This window comes from Podarcis cretensis (genome assembly GCF_951804945.1).
Source record: "Podarcis cretensis genome assembly, chromosome: 10".
Lineage (NCBI taxonomy): Eukaryota > Metazoa > Chordata > Lepidosauria > Squamata > Lacertidae > Podarcis > Podarcis cretensis.
This window is the reverse complement of record NC_137179.1, coordinates 27,281,014-27,296,866: the sequence shown is the minus strand read 5'-3', so window position 1 is coordinate 27,296,866 and position 15,853 is coordinate 27,281,014.

Sequence of the window (15,853 nt, the reverse complement as noted above, 5' to 3'; positions counted from 1 at the left end):
ATTATAGTAATTATTTTAAAATGTGTATTTATACATAAAATTGGCATATTCAAATTTTATGCAAATATGTGCCCTTTTATGATGTGCAAGTAGAGATCCTGCTGAGCAGGCAAAGGTAATCTAATTTAATTTTGCTTGAGTCCTGTGAGGCAACGATCCTCACCTGGCCAGCTGTATTTTCTCCACATTCAGTGCATAGGATTTTCAGCAGTCCTTCTGCTATATGCCCAGCGGAAATGTGGTATGCCATTATTTGTTCTGGCCTGTTTCCACTAGCTCTACCTCTGTCCCGTTTCCACTCTCCAATGATCCTGCTCTGCCTATATTTACTAAACCAACACTGGGCTCTCATTCATATTCCACTTTTTAAGACCCATGTTTGCCAGGACACTTTCAAGAAGCAAGCCAATCTGCTGACAATTTCATTTTATGAATAATTGATTATATAAAATTCAAATGCTAGTAGAAAAAAAAGTAGAACAATGCAAATTTGCAGCAGAATTGCACATGCTGGACAATTACATGTCCTGCTTCTCTTCCCCTGGATACCACCCCAGTTCAGAAGACCCCCTTTGCTGTGCATCTGGTTTTGTGTACCTGAATCATAATTCTGAGGCACCTTGCTCCAACACTAGCCCTGTTCAAAGGTCTACTATCAGAAAACACTCCTTCTTCATACCATGTGCAGTATAGTGGTTCTTAGATTCCTAAGACATAGGAGGAATGGAGATTTAGCCCTGTGCTCCCACTGTGCTCCCAATGTACATTGCAGCTCTCCTGCAGTGGTCACTTGCCCCAGAAGTGCTTTAGTGCAGGAGCTGAGACGATGGTCTGTAGGCTTAATGGTCTGTAGGTGATATTTTGCCTGTGAGGTCTTTTCCCAAAAAGCATGTGCTCCTGATATTGTATGAGATGTTAGGAGAGAGGGAGCTATAACTTCCAATGAGCATTTGGCGGCCTTAAAGCTGCTTGCCTATCAGAAGGTCAGCGGTTTGAATCCCTGCAACGGGATGAGCTCCCGTTGCTCAGTCCCTGCTCCTGCCAACCTAGCAGTTCAAAAGCACGTCAAAGTGCAAGTAGACAAATAGATAAGGTAAACGGCATTTCCATGCACTGCTCTGGTTCGCCAGAAGCAGCTTAGTCATGCTGACCACATGACCCAGAAGCTGTATACTGGCTCCCTCGGCCAGTAAAGCGAGATGAGCGCCGCAACCCCAGTCATTCGCAACTGGACATAACAGTCAGGGGTCCCTTTACCTCTTTACGTGAGACTTCTTGTTGCTGCAAATCAGCTGAGCAAAGCAGCTGGGATTGGCAGTACAACATGGGGAACCAGGTAGCACAGCCAATCCCAAGAGAAAGTAGAACTAAGCTTAGTGCAATGACCACCCCATTGTCATGTTCCAGCCAGTGCTTGAGTCCCATTCCCAAGAGGGATAAACCTACCATCAAATCCTTACAAACACAACCAGAGTTTCTGATACTGCACAGTCCAGACGAATCATTGTCAACCACAGCTAGTCAGTACATATCCAAACAGGATCCAGAATCGAGGTCAGGAAATGGTCCAATGTCAATTTCACAGAGTATTCCACAAGTACAACACAGCAAGGGAGCAATGTTAGAGCCAGGTGCAAGGATGCAGGGAAGCAGAAAGCAGAGATCAAGAGAGAGACTTTACATATGCTGGATTCCTGGCCCATGCCCTGACCACAGCTGCTGGTACTAAATGAGTTTCAGGGATTGCTTACACCTGAGCAGACCACTGATTCATGAATAGCATGACAAATATGGGCCCACAAACCTCACTCTTCAGCAAGGACCCAATCCATTTGCTATTGGCATTCTTGAGAACCAGAGGGTGGTTCCACCTTCTCCTCTGGAAGCTCCAGGGGTTCTCCAGCAGGTTCCAACCCAGAGGGCCCCTCAAGGGGATTCTCAGCAGAAGTTTCAGAGGCCCCTTCCTGCTGCTTAAGGCCAGGTTGGTGGGGAAGTGTGTGAAACATCCTCAAAGGACTCTGTGTCTGGTACCAGGTCAGGGCAAGCTATGACCCCCATAACACAGGGGAAACAGTGGCAGACTTGAAGGCTGAACCTGTACATCTTTCAGGAAAGCTGTAAGATATTAGGGAGGGGATATCTGGCTTTTTAGTGTCAGGGATTAAATTCATGTGAGGAGATTACATTGCACCTCATCTCAATTATCTGTTTTATTGATTTTTAAAAAACTCATGTGGAAGGAAGTCCTGCATGAATGTTGCAAGTAGCTTGGTAGGCACTATGTGCCACCATGCAGGAAATATTCCTTTCCACTCCTCTTATTAAAGCAACAGTTGGCTGTTTGGTTTAATTAGGGTGCAACATATTTAAGTGGAATAAAGGAGAGATTGTTTACTCAGTGCAAAAGTTAACTATGATTTTCCCTGCTCTTGCATAATATTGAGACAGATGGCATTTTTGGTTTCAGAAATGTATGATAATGAGAATAACATCCACAGGGGCACTAACTAAAATAGAATTACCAAGGATATCAAATCTGCGAACACTAGGGCATGGTGACCTACTAGAATCAGAAAGAAGCGTCCCCAAAGTATAATCATTCACAGGTAGTAAGTAGCTAAAGGTTGAGGGAAAAGAAAATGTGCTAATGGCCATGTTAGCAAGACCTGGGATGTGCATCAGAGGTCTTGCCTTCTTTAATGCAAACACTGCAGTTTAGCCAAGCTCTCCTATATGGGGCTCTTTAAAAAAAAAGATGTTTGAAGAAGTTCCCTTGAATGATCCTAAGATGCAAAGCATCGGCCTGATTCAAACAAATTCATGGTTTGTTGGAATGGGAATGAGTTGGAGCACTGATTTGTCTTCTCCCTCCCCTCTGCCCCAGCATCAGAGGAAACTACCTGATTGGTTGCATCACAGTTTCCTGCGATGTCTGAAATGGGAAACCATGGTTTCAGCCTGGTTTGCAGACCCAAGATTTTAGGCAGTGCTTAAAGCATCCTGGATTTTGTGCTATGGGAAACAGTGGTTTGCCAAACCAGGGAGTCTCTCAAGCCTATGTGGAAGAGGAAGAGCTAAGTGAAAGGAGGGAGCACTAGGGCTTGCCCCTCAACTATTTTGTTTTTGAATAACTTTTTGTTGCATTTTATAAACAAGGATCATAATAAGTGATACAAATAAGTATACAAATGACATGAGAAGACTGGGTCTATCACAAAAATAACATAAATTTGCAGTAATGTCTACAACACATGGTTCATTATAGTGGTCAGTGTATAAATTCTTGGTTCATGAATTAATTTAGACAAAAACAAAGGGGGAATAGGATAGAACAGAGTTAACAGATAACATTCAACACTGAATAGCTAAATGCCTAATCAGGAGCCATTGCAATTGTGCTTGATTACTTATGAGTAATAGTCATTTTTCCGCTTATGTTACCAATGAAACAACATAAAATGTTGGTATATTGATGAATGTGGGAGCAGGGTTCAAAGTAAAGATAATAATTTATGTTTAAATTTACATTTATATCAACTGATGCTGATGGAGGAGGGTTGCTCATTTTCTGGAATAGTGGCATATGTTATATAATTAAACCACACTGTGGTAAAGCCATATTTCGTAATCCATCCACGTGTCAACCATAGTTTCTTTGTTAATCTCTCAAGGATGGCTGTTTCCCAAACTGCTTTGTACTGATAGTTTATCACTGTGCCAGAAAGGTCTTTGCAGTGTCTGGTTTTGTTGTATCTCACCGCTTGTAATAAATAGCTTATCAAGTCTTTATTAGGGAAATCCAGTTTGTTGTCTTAAGATATATTTTAAAAAGCTAATTCTGGTTTGTCTTCTGATTGTTGCGTTGCTATTTTATTAATCTCTTGGAATACCATATTCTGGATTTTTGTACAGTTCCACCACATGTGGAGATATGTACAGGATGTAGGGCAGTCCCTCCAGTAACATGATGAGGCACCAGGACGGATCATTGCCAGTTTCCTATGGTAAGGTAACATCTATATATGAGTTTTTGGGTTAATTCTCTGTTGCTTGGGCAAATAGACTTAATGGGGAGGGTTGGTCCAAAGTCTATTCATTTGACCTGGGTCAGGTTCATAGCCAAAAACACATTCCCACTGAAGTTTAATAGGGTCAAGTGAACCCACCAATGCACTGAGTAGAATTTTATAGACTGCAGATGTTATACCTTGTCCTCCTGTGGATATTACAAGTCTTTCAAATGGGGCTAGTAGTCTTGTGACTGCCTTACTCATAACTGGGTTAGCCACAAAAAGTGTGGATTTGGTGGAGTAGCAGCCAAAGGGTTTCTAAGTTTCCTAGTTTATATTTATTGGTCTGATAGTGGTGCATTTCTGTTATAAAAGTTACATAACTGGTATAGACCTTTTGCCCTCCCTCCAGCCACATCAAATTGTTGTGAAGTGTTGTGGAATAGTGAGTGGAAGTGGGGGCAGGGAGGGCAGAGCTGGAGTCAGGATTCCTGTCTTCTCTTTCCATGGTGTGAATCTGTTTTGAACATTTCAGCCAGTTAAATATCTTTTCCCTTAAGAAGAGATATGTTAAGGTTGGAATCCCCTCAATTAGTTCTGCTTCCAATTGGACCCATTGTTTGGAGATACCTTCTAAAATAAAACATGTCTTACATGTCTTACTTGGTTAGCAGTAAAATATAGATCCATGTTTGGGATGCCCCAGGCTCCTTCCACTATGGAAAGGTAGAGCAATTTGGCATTTATTCTGGGTCTTTTGCAGGAAAAAATAAACAATTTTGACTTTTTCTACCATTTTAATAGAATCATAGAATCATAGAGTTGGAAGAGACCACAAGGGCCATCGAGTCCAACCCCCTGCCAAGCAGGAAACACCATCAGAGCACTCCTGACATATGGTTGTCAAGCCTCTGCTTGAAGACCTCCAAAGAAGGAGACTCCACCACACTCCTTGGCAGCAAATTCCACTGTCGAACAGCTCTTACTGTCAGGAAGTTCTTCCTAATGTTTAGGTGGAATCTTCTTTCTTGTAGTTTGGATCCATTGCTCCGTGTCTGCTTCTCTGGAGCAGCAGAAATCTGGTTGAATAGGATCCAAATTGGGAATTATTGGAATAGAAACAGCAGTTTTGGTAGGATCATCATTTTTACCATCACTAATGTATCTGGGAGGGTAAAATGAGTTTTGCTCCATTTATTTATTTATTTTCAGATTTTGAAGATTTGTCCACCACACAAGGGATAGTTTTGTGAACAGAGACTGCTAAGGTTTCTGGTTATAATTGTTTGTAAATATCTAAGCTTTGTGTAACAGAGTCAAATTGTCCGTTCTTTGAATTTTTTTTGGCTCTTGGGTGGTACATTGAAGCACTATTGAACTACTGCACTATTAGCATGTCAATGACATGTTGCAGAATACACCAGCCAAAATTACCCACCAGTCTTGAGAGACCCTTTGTAAGATCAGCTGCTTGCTAGGTGAGAAAAGTTGACAGAGATCATTTAAGAGAAGAAATTGTCAGAACACTTACTGTAAGGCCTCTAGATTTTGTGTTGTGGACAGGTCAGAAAGAAAAGGCTAAATGGGGAAATAAGAGAGTATGAAATGCAAGAGCAATTCACGGCTTTATGGTATAACTGGCAAAGGCTTCTACTTAATGCAACTCATAGCTGTTAGAGTACAGACTTAATTGGGTGTTGGAAACTTCTTTTTGTCCTACCCTGGAAATAATTTGTATTTAGCTAGAATATTTTGCTGTATACTCTGGGTTTGCAGTTATTGTTCTGGACTCCAGCAGGTGTGAAGCTCCTCTACATTCTAATTCCAGTAAATCCCCTGAAGGAATCTTTCCCAAAACAATGGGGAGGAACCCAGAAATTAGCTTAAGGTGTGGCAGGCAGAAATTCAACAAGTTAAGCCCTTTCTAATATGGGAATAAAATTACGGGGAACATTTCACCTATTAGACATCATATTACTTATGTTTGGTCCTTGATTTATTTTGGGGCCCTCCTCCCCATCTACAAAAAGGGCACAAATTGGTGTATGATGGAAAGTGTGTGCAAATTTGTGCCCTCTTTTGTGAAAGGGGCAGAGGGCCTCATGCACATACAATGAACGGAGCCCATAAAATCCTATTGCACCCCTCCCATTGTAAGTCATAGTCTGAGCAGATATGGGTCATACATTAAAAGCACTATGATGCCACTTTAAACACTCAGGTATTCCCTCAAAGAATTCTTGAGACTACAGTTTGTTGCTGAGTTGTTAGGAGACCTGTACAACCCTCACAGAGTTGCAATGCTCAGTGTCCACTGTGAAGAGAAATTGACTGTTAAACCACTGTGAGAATAGGGTTGTCCTAACAACTTTCAGCACCCTTGGCAAACAACAGATCTCATAATTCTTTGAGAGAAGCCAGGAGTGTTTAAAGTGGTATCATACTGCTTTAAATGTATAGTGTGTATGTGATCATAGAGTCCTGTACATTTCAGTGTATCTAATTAGTTTGATTCACAGGGAAACATTGCTGGAAGTCTCCAACCCATGCCCATGAAGTACAGAAAGGAAGGCACACAGACTAACAATACACTCAATGGCACCCAGAAAATTTCAGGGGTTTTTACCCGGCGAGGATTTTGCCCCAAAATGTGATCTTAAATAGGTTTCCGTGTGTCTTTCTCTAGTGTGAAGAAAACACTCACTTTGCCATTCAGATATTGCTTGCCTATACCAACAGAGAGAACAATATTATATTAATTTACAACATTGTTCTAGGATATCTTAAGGACCAGTTGATCCCTATATCGCTACCTGATCGCTGAGATCTTCGGGCAGTCTCTGTTGGTGGTGCCCCATAGCTCAAATGCATGGCTCATAACTACTAAGAGACATGCATTCAGTGCAGTGGACCCAAGCCTGGGGACCTCTCTCCAACTGAAATTAGACAGGCACCCTCCTTGCTGAATTTCAGGTGCGTGGCAAGGACTTTATCATTCCAGCAGGCATTTTAAGGTGGTGTGTCTGCTGCATGATAACTTTGAATTGCCCATTTTCTGTGGGTTATCTTTGTGCACACTGCTTAGAAATGGGAACAATGAAGCGATATATAAATGTCTTAAATAAAATAAAATGCATCTCCATTTTGGAAAATGCCTTACTTCTGAAGTATCATGGCTCCAGTGAGCACCGAGCAAATGTGTCCCCTAGAGCCCCTGCATGACCTTTAAAACTTATAAATGGGAATAGACTCGCCAAGTTTCATGCTGGTACCAATCAAAGTATATGAAGCAAAATCATCTCTGCTCCCTCAATAAGGCTTAACTACCTCTCTGTTGCCTTGTTTAGCAACCATTTGCACCTCCCTTTATGAGAAGCAAAGAGCTGGGGACACATTTAGGCCCATAGCGCATATTTTACTAGAAACTTGCAACACAGCAATGCCTAGTTCTCTGAGGAGTTAATGTTCAAACATGAGTAAAAATATTTATCTCCCAGTGTGGGACAAATTGAATTTGAAATGGCTACGGAGAGTCGCCATTCTTCAAACGGACCTACCACAGGCCTTCAATAAAGAGAAGCATATCTTGTGCCAAACAGATTCATCTGGAGAGGTTGTTTATTATTATTAGAGAACGGAGGGCGTTTTAAAATGCAGGAATGTAATTTATCATGACTGGATTTTGTAAGCTTAGAGTTTAGACAGTTTCTCTCACTGCAGCCTAATAAGTCACTTTATCAGTGCATTTTATTTCCTCAGCTGTGACATGTCAGCAACCCTCTTCTTATTTCGGTACCACATGCCTTGAAAACAACTGACAAATAAATAGAAATCATTGATTGTGAACTTACTGAAATTACATATTCTGACCGGAAGGCTTGGATAATGCAATCTAGCAATAAAGCCATGCCCATTAAACAAACATAAGGTGAGGTTTCTCAGTGTCTCATTGAGGGGGGGGGGTTCTCATTGTGCAGATTCATTTGCTTCTACTTAGTGACGAGCCAACACTGAAATTGTCTTGCCAAAATAATATTCTTTAAAAACAGCCCTAAGCTTGAAACATCTTGCTTGAGATAGTTCAATGGACACCATTGATTTCAGATTTTAATTTGGGGGAAATCAAAACTATTTATAATGGGCTTCATCTCTACGACCAGCTCTCTGTTGGTATTGTAGAATTTTTCCATCATTCTTGGAAAATGTTCATTGAGCCCCTGAAATAAGAACAAGCTTTCTCCTGAGAGTCACATCCACACCATATATTTAAGCACTCATTTATAGCACCTGCCCCCAAGAATCCTGGTAACTGTGGCTAGAGATTCCATCACTCCAAACAAACTAAAGTTTTCAGGATCCTGGGGTGGGGGGAGATACGGCATGGATGTGACCTTGTTGAATTATCTCTGTTCTTTACAAAAGGGATGGAGAACATGTATTTCTCCAGATATTGTTGGACTCCAACTCCCATCAATCTCAGACCCTTCCTGAGCTCTGCTATCTTTCTGTATGTTTGGCACTGCCTCCTGGTTTGTTTTGGTTCTGACTTGCTACTTTGGTTCTGTCTTCTGGGTTGACCTTCAACCCTTACTGACTTGGTACAGTAGTACCAAGTACCAGTAGACTGCTGCCTTGTCCTATGGCTCCTGCTGGCTTTTGGCTTACCCCAGACTGCTGTGCACAACCCAGCACTGACAAGCTGCTTTCAGGCTGCATGTGCGCTTGATCTGTGGGATCTATGCTATGCACTCAGCCCTTCACTGGACTCAGAAATGAGAGGAGCGAAAGCTCTACAGGTGCTACCAGGTATAGCGTTTGCAAGGGATACACATCCCAGTGTGCTGCAGTACCACTGGAAGGCTTCCAACTGAAGTTGTGGCCTTCTCAGCCAGTGTTTTTGGGTGGTTCATGATCCAACTTTGAAGAGCAGGTATGGAAAACTTGGGTCATTGACTATGCTTGCTGGTGTTGGTGGGAGTTGTAGTTGTAGTTCAGCAACATATGATGGGTCAAAAGTCCCAACCTCTGTTGAAGAGCATCCAGGCTCATTTGTTGAAAGGTCTCAAGCCATCATCATCAACTGACAACTCTACCCAAAGAGGTTTTCAGGGGGTTTCTATTTGGAGTCTACTTCAGGCAAGCTTCTTCATTCAGAAGAGGGCTATTGATGGCTACTGGCCATGATGACTATACTCTGCTTCCGCAGCTGAAGGCAGCAATGCTTCTGAATACCATAGAGCTTCTGTGCTCAAATCCTGCTTGCAGGTCCCCCATGGTCATCTGGTTTGCCTATGTGAGAAAAGGATGCTAGACTAGATGGACCATTAGCCTGATTCAGCTGGCTCTTCTCATGTTCTTAAGGTTTGAACCTCCTTCATACGCTAAATCACAGAGGGGAACTTGTGTAATCCATGGTCAATGGGTGTAGGCTTTCTCCCTGCAGATGTCCACACCTAATGTATAGCTATCAGAGGTGGAGCCAGTGAGTGTGTATGTCCAGCAGGATGGTCCTCCTACTCCTTGTTTGTGGGGTGTCATGGGATTTCTGAGTTAGGTACCTGTAGCTTAAGGGGTGATTCTGAAATCAAGGCATGACAAGACCTGGTTGTTTATCTCTTTCAAAGCTAGCTCACTCTCAAGTACCAGCTGAACTGGAAATCAAGCTGTGTGGTACCTTTCCAAACTGCCTGAATAATGGTTAGACAGTTGGCTTCATGGCATCACAAAAATACAGTCCATCATAGGCCCATTCATCTGTCATCTGTTGCCTTCTTGTCTCTTTTCCTTGGTGTGCAACTACATGAAATATATCCCTCTTGTTGCTTGTCTGGAACCCTTTTTTTAAAGTTTTATTTTTATTGCTGTTTATTATGCAGTCACAGTGAAATATTCGCATACAGCAACATTGCAAGCAATAACCATGAATTGAAAGTGGGCCAACTTAAGGAATAAACAGCTTCTTTCCATTTTTCTTCCTCTTGTTACAAAACTGAAATGAGCACATTATTAATTACACTTCTGTCTCTCTTGTCTGCTCAGTTTGCTCAGTTTCCTTTTTATTAGCTTTCAGAAGAAACTGTGCAGTTAGAAGGTAGGTAGCATTCGCACAGGTTCATTGCTACATAGCATCAGAAACTGCGAACAAAGCTAATAACAGGGTGATGAGACTGGAGAAAATTATCTGCATTATGTTGTCACATGGAGTTCAGACCTAGTCAATTATATTGCAACACTGTGGGGATTATTTAAAACAGGGAGGCTTCTAACATTTGATTTTCTGTGCATTGTTACAAACTGATCTGATCCACTCCTCTTGGACTAATGTGTGGATTGGGTCATAGTGATCTGTCAGATTTTGCAATGCAGTTCATGGTTCAGAAATGTGTTTTAAAATAAAATGGTTCAAAATGCATATTTTGTGAGGAAGTATGGATTTAAATGGGAATTATTTATTTATTTTTAAAAGTGGGTTGATGCAGGAACAGAACAGAATGGACTTAAGATATAGATGAACATGCTAGGATAGGCTAGAAAGATTGATCTGTCCATCTCTAATGATAAAAGGAGGATGAAGAGAGTATTCATATGCATATATGCCCAAGCATGTATTTAAGACTTATCATTATGGATGAGTTCTTCCTGAGCAAATCCAAAAAAGTTTAAGAGATATAAATTGGCCCATCAGACAGCTATTGAAGATGAGCTTTTTTCAATAGTATTCCCTTGATCTCCCAACCTCAGTCTTCAGTTTTAATTTGCTGTACTGTTTTAAAAGGATTGTTTTATTATTTTAATTGTGCATGTTTACATTTCAGTGTTTGTGCAACCAAGTTAAATGCTTCAAAACTGTTTGGATGTCTATATTGGCATTAAGTGGTAAATTAATTAATGATAAGTTGCCAACCTGAGCCTCCTTGGTAGCTTAACTTGTGTTAATGGATGAACATAGATCCAGTCTTATGATAAATTGTCCCAGGATTGTCTCTTAAACCTTCTAAGCACAAATCTTTTGTAGCAAAAGAAAACAAACAAACAAAAACCCACCCCTGTGAACAAACTTCCTTTATTTTTTAATTTTATTTATTGATTTAGTAAGTAAATTTGTATACCACCCATCACCTGAAGATGTCGGGGCAGTTTATAACATAAAATTACAATAAAAAAAGACAAAACACATAATAAAAATAAGAACAAAAACAAACCAATAATCCCACAACACATTTAAAAGGGCATTGGACGTCTATCAACCAAAAGCCTGGTTGAAAATGAACGTTTCTGTCTAAAGATTTTGAATGAAGGCACCAGTCAAACCTCCCTGGGTAGAGGATTCCACAAATGGGGAGCCACTGCAGAAAAAGGCCTGTTCTCCTGTTGCCACCCTCCAGACCTCTCATGGAGGAAGCACACCAAGAAGGGCCTCAGTTGATGATTGCAGGGTCATCAGGATAATGGTGCCCAGGAGATTATGGGCCTTAGCTATAACCATGACCATTGTGGATCAGAGTTGCATGGGAAATGACTGCACCTTGTCTAACCAACTGTAAATTGGTACTCACTTTTGCTCATGCATCTAACTGAAAAGAAAGACCAGAGGACGAACCCACAAGCCTTTCTTTTTCTTTTTGCTGAAGTCAACCCAAGTTGGTTTTTCAATGGATATATATGAGTTATAATAGATTTGGGGATAATTCAGTGTGTGTCATTTGTCTCATGTACTATATTGAAAAGTGAAGCAAGTCATCATTTCAATACAAGATCAATTTAACTTGAGCACCTCCACTGAAACAGTGAAGTTTTGCAGCAATTATAAATAATATATTATTATTATTATTATTATTATTATTATTATTATTTATTATTATTCAGCTGTATGTTGTCTTTTGGGGGGAAGAAGAATAAAACAGGAAAGACCCTTTGCCTGGAAAACTGCCAATGTTTCAGTGGAATGGTAGATCACAGAAATGTGGTCTACTCATCTCATGGTAGCTAGGGACCCAACAGGGACCACTGCTGCTGATGCATGGGTTAGCCGTTTAAGACTTTATCATTCGAAACCAACACTTACTGGGCCCAGAAACTAAATGGCAGCTAATACGGTTGGGCCAGGATGGGTGTAATAGGCTCAAACTGTCTTGCCCCAGTGAGCAACTTGACATATTTATGTGTTGTCTTTCTATTCCATGTGTGAGAAAGAAGGCGTATTGCTTCTTTTTAGATGATGTTTATGAGGCATCTAATCATAAGCCTGCATTTTTATCAAGCTTATATTTTGATCAGGGCCTGTATCTTAAAATGAGCTTAAAGATTTTCAAATGTTCATGCCAGGCAGAAGAGCAGCTGCCTAAGAACCTTGGCAATGTTTTTCCTCCTAGACAAGGGGGCCCCCTGATTTATAGCAGAAAACAATTCTCAAAGTCAAAAAGGGAATTACAGGCTGACAGCCAAGGTTACACTGACCCTACATATTACAGAAGATAAAAAAAGCAGAGATAAACATAATTAAGAGTGGGTAAATAGTAAAATAAAACCATGTGCCTCCCATTAAACTTGAGCCATATTTTCCTAAGGTTCAAAGGTCAAGAGCAATGGAAAAGCATCTAGCTGGCAGAAAGGAAGAGAGTATTTTGGGAAGTCTTTTTCTAAAGTTGTTTCTTTCTTAAACTGAGATCCTTTTAAGATTTCTTTTCCTTTTAAAAGGTTATTTATGTTATGTATTAAATATATTGGCTTAAATGTAATTATGCAAAGGAATTAGAAACTAAGAAATGTTAAATCCTTATGCTAGATTCTTATTTCATATAGTTGGAAGAGATCACAGGGGCCATCAGCCACCAGCCCAGCCCCCCTTGCCAAACAGGAAACATCATTAGAGCACATATGGTTGTCAGGCCTTTGTTTTAAAGACCTTCAAGAGAAGGAGATCTTTCAATAATGATGTGAACTCAAGATCCTTGACATCTGTTTAAGATAAAAATTTAAGATTAAACCATCTGTTTTGGAGGGCAATAGGGCGAGGTGAGCTGGTAATTAAGGTTCCTTGTTGAGACACATGTAAGATATATTACTACTTATTTGTCATTTATAGATAGAAGAATATATAGCTTTTTGTTTCCCATAAAAGGACAAGAGGAAATGGGTGTATCTTTTGTGATTGGTTCTAGCAAACAGCCAATAGGAATTTCAACCAGGCTGATTGGACAGAGGCAGCCACAGGAGGAGCAAGGGGGCTGGATTAAGGAAATATAAGTGCTGGCCAGAATGGCAGGAGGCCAGGCCAGAGCTTGGTAACCATATACCACTGTGCCTCATATTTATTTGTCTGACAAATAAATTATTATTTTAATTTCTCTATTGCTGCGTTGAATATTTCATTCCAGCTAAGCGTTAACCACAAGCAGGGTGCTACATTTACAGCCTTCTGTTCTTATTAAGACTTCCATTAAAAACCATCTGTGCCCATCCACAAGTGAAATGGAGACCATTAACCAAACAAAATCCCCCTCCCTCTTGCCATCCACTTTGCACCTCCCAAAATTATATCGAGACAATTTGATGAAAACTGGAGCATATTTGTGGGGTGCAGGGGGGAAGGGGAACGTTAGCTGTCACCCCATAAATTTTGTTGGTCAAAAGTTTTTTAACTAATCAATTGAGCATGCAGTCCTATACATGTACCAGGGAATAAGTTCCAACCAATTCCACGAGGTTTACTTCTGGATAGACCTATAGAACTGTGCTGTACATGTTGCAACCATTTTGTCTGCTTTTGCAGTATTCTTATTTTTCAGACAGAGCCGGTGTCTAATTCAAGGCCGACATCAGAGGGTGATGAGATGAAACATTTATTGCAAAGCAGCCAACTGCAAAGGCAGGTAGTTCTCCTGCCCCCTTTAACAGCTTAAAAGAGGGAATTTCAACATGTGTAGCTTACATGATAAACAAGCATTGCTGAAATATCCTCTTCAGCGCAGCTATTAATGGGACAGGAAGCCTGTCCCATTTTTTACTGGCTCACCCCAGTTTGCTTTGCATTAATCACTCAAAATGTTAGAGGAAGCAGAGGGTTCTTATTCTGAACCCAGTCTCTCCTGAGTTAAGCGGTGGGGGCATTCCACAAGGGCCCCCCAAAATAATGGAGGCAATACTCATACAGCTATATTGGGGATGTGAAACATGTGCACTGGCTCCATCTGCAATATGTATTTAAACCACTTTACCACTTTAAGCAGTCATAACTTTTGCCAAAGAATCCTGGGAACTGTAGCTTGTAACGGATGCTGATAACTGTTTAGGAAGCCCCTATTCCCTCTACAGAGCTCCAATTCTCAGAGTAATTCAACAATCAATCCCTCTTCCTAGGGTTTTGCCTCTGTGAGAGAAATAGGGGTCTTCCAACAACTCTCAGCACCCTTTACAAACTACAGTTCCCAGGATTCCATGGGGGAAGCCATGACTGTTTCAAGTGATGTGGTACTCCTTTAAATGTATTGTGCATTTGGGATGACTGCTGGACTCCATCTCCCAACAGCCCAAGCCAGCATGGCCGATGATCAGGAATGATGGGAGTTGTAGTCCACATACCCTCCAACATTTCTCCAACGAAAATAGGGACATGCTGTTCCTTAATTAAATTTTTTACTATTTATACCCCACATATCTTACCGGGGTGCCCCAGCCACTCTGGGCAGCTTCCAAAATATATAAAAACATAATTAAACATTAAAAAACCCACTTCCCTATACAGGATTGCTTTCAGATGGCTCAGGGGTCAGATAACTCCATACCCAACATTTCTCCAATGAAAATAGGGACATCCTAATGAAAAGTGGGACATTCTGGGATCAAATCAGAAACCAGGACAGCTTCTCTAAATCAGCTACGTCCCTGGATAATAGGGACAGTTGGAGGGTCTGAGTCCAGCAACAGCTACAGGGTCACAGTTTTCTCACCCCTGAGCTCCATATATATTTTATTTTATTAAATGGTTTTCTGTTCTGCCCTTCCTACACGAGGCAGCTTACAGCAGTAGTAAATAAAACAAAAGGACGTTATTTTTAATGCAGTGAACAGCTGTGATAATAACTATCTGTAGAACTGCACCCCAGGAATAGTTTCCTCAAGGTCTTTTCCTTTCAAATTTCTTACAGTCCAAGACAGTCTTGAATTTCTCAGCTGCTTTTGATGCCAGCTTCAGAGCAGCTTTAGCCAAGTCTCTGTATTCTGGGGAACTAGCCCCTTTAAAGAGCACTCAGTAAATATTTCAGATAGCCCATTGATCCTGAACACATTATCTAAAGATTCTAAACCCTGCTGTTTCAACCCCAGAAAACTGGTGGACATTTAAAAAAACAAAAACAAAAAACACCTGCTTTCCTGTTTTATGATCTCTAAGGAGCCATTTGCTGATTTGCCTGGAATACTCAAATATTTCCAGGGTACACAAAGGGTAAAAACAAAAATATGAGTTTGTAAAATTTGACTTCATGTTCTTTCATGTGTTGCCAGAAAACTCCAAGTGGTATTCAACTAAGTTTTTCTCAGAGCAACCCCACTGAAATTAGTGTGACAATGTTAGGGCCATTAATTTCATGGGTCTACTGTGACTAAAACTTAGTTGAATACCACCGTGTGTCTGCTATGCATACTCCCTCATATCTACAGAAGTAAACAATTCCAAATTTTGGAATTTATAAATAAACAAAGCCAAGGCTGCCTTCACATCATAAACCACTATGGTACCACTTTAAACAGTCATGGCTTTCTCCCAAAGGATTCTGGGAGCTGTAGTATGTTAAAGACACTAAGAGTAGCTAGGGGCCAAGTATTCTCCTCTCAGAGCTGCA